The following is a 468-nucleotide window of genomic DNA, read 5'->3' as shown; positions in this document are numbered from 1 at the left end:
CCGCCCGGCCCGCCCACTGCGCTCGCCGCTCGCGACTGCTGCAGTCCACCCGGCGCCCGCTGGGAGGGGAAGGGCGGAGGGAAGCCGCTCCCTGTGCCCTCTGCTGGAGCGGAGGAGGAACTGAAGCTCCGCCCGCCGCAGCCCCGCCCCGCCCCGCCCTCCACGCGTCGAATCAGGGATTCCAAGGGCTAGAAGGGCCCAGGCGGGCGCATCAGGCCAACCTCCTCCTCCGCTTTCTCACCCTCCGCTGATTACTAAGCAGCAAGTCGCAGCGCTGAGAAGGGACTTGGCCAAGGTCACACCGCGGGTGCGTGAGAAAAAATCCGGAGGCCTCAGTTCCCAGCACACTCGATCACCCTGTCCCAATTCAACAAGTATTTATTGAGCTCCTGCAGTGTGTGTGCCCAGCACTGTGCAATGAGCTGCAGGGAAAATGGGCCAAGTAGGGAGGAATAGTCCCTGTCTCAC

The sequence above is a fragment of the Camelus dromedarius genome, chromosome X (genome assembly GCF_036321535.1).
Source record: "Camelus dromedarius isolate mCamDro1 chromosome X, mCamDro1.pat, whole genome shotgun sequence".
Lineage (NCBI taxonomy): Eukaryota > Metazoa > Chordata > Mammalia > Artiodactyla > Camelidae > Camelus > Camelus dromedarius.
This window is presented reverse-complemented; position numbering follows the sequence as displayed.